Source organism: Branchiostoma belcheri, unplaced genomic scaffold, assembly GCF_001625305.1.
Source record: "Branchiostoma belcheri isolate BF01 breed outbred unplaced genomic scaffold, Haploidv18h27 scaffold86, whole genome shotgun sequence".
Classification (NCBI taxonomy): Eukaryota; Metazoa; Chordata; class Leptocardii; order Amphioxiformes; family Branchiostomatidae; genus Branchiostoma; species Branchiostoma belcheri.
In genome coordinates, this window is record NW_017804531.1 from 1181308 (window position 1) to 1182775 (window position 1468).

The window sequence follows — 1468 nt, forward strand, 5'->3', positions numbered from 1 at the left end:
ATTAGCACCTTGTTTCATGTAAATGCCATGAACTCAACCAGAGCGCGTATATTGTTTCTTGTTTACATCAGTACTAAGTACTAGTACTTCCACAATCAGTTAGTAAAGTCATACCTTAGTAAAATCTACTTTGATGAACGAATCAAAACGGGACTGTAGACATTAAGTTTTACACATTCAAATGTGGCTGCACTAGCGCTAATGGAGCGACCACTATGTACGGCAAGGAGGCTACAGTCGCCTGTATGCTAAAGACGACGACCTATTTCTGCCACCCTGAAAGGGGTTGTGCTCCGTTAGCTCAGAATAGCGAACAGACAGGCGCGATGGCGGAAGGTTCGGGTTCACAGGGTCAGGCATCAATCTGACGCAATGTTAAGTTGAACCAGTCTGTTGGAGTCTGTTGGAGTAAAATGGATAGCCGTCTGAGGCACGCTGACAGTTGACCTAACGTCGCAATTGGCGTTCTGCCGCGAGATTTTTGGGAAAAAAGTATACATGTAACTTATGATGTAAGACTCCCACTAAATGCATCCAGTGCAATTTCAGGGTGACAAAACTGGATTTTCAAAGTCTGTTGCAAGTTGAGCATGCCATCGAGATTTGATTTATCACCTACCGATCTGTCGACCTTATCCATTATAAGTCCTTACTTCGTCCTAATTAATTCTTCATTAGTTTCTGATCTGTTAAAATGCTAACATTGCAGTTGGTTTGCTACATTGTAGCTGTTGGTGGATAGCACATCGTGTAGCAATGTACCGTTACATAACAGCTACATTCTCAGACAGACCACGGTTCGTTCTGGTGCATACTTGCCCCCATTACACCCTCCAGACATGTTTGGAAATAAACTGTCTGCTCGGTAAGAGATATAAACTGCCGGGGGAAGCCGCGGTGGTGTAATGACTGTCCTATCGTGAGCATGTTTAGACAGGACGTCAGTACAAAACGTCTGTTTAGCCTCATGTGGACTCAAGTCCGCGCGACCTTTGCCACCGTGGTTAACTCACGATGGGTCCCACTATGTTGCTATGGAGATCGAACCCCCGAAGCCGCGAATCATGTTCGATGTGACGTAATTCGAACCGAATCATGTCCGATGTGACGTAATTCGAACCGAACGGGCGTTCCATCTGGGGTCAAGTCCACGCGACCTCTGACACGGTGGTTAACTCGCAGTCCTGACTTGAATTTCGCGCATTACCGCTAGAAATGCGGACACATCACATTCATATAGCTCACCCCCACAGGCATCGCTGTCACATTTTGTTTGTCGCTAACGTTCATGGGGGGAGGGGTAGATCGCCATCTATTTGAGGAAGGCAAAATGAAAAAAATAAAAGTTATTTTTTTCATTAACACATTATTCGATCATCTTTGTCAAAGACTTTGTATATCCGATTTATTTTCATCGCGGAGTATACAACGACGAATCATTCTGCGGTTCAACAGCCCTTGGGCCACA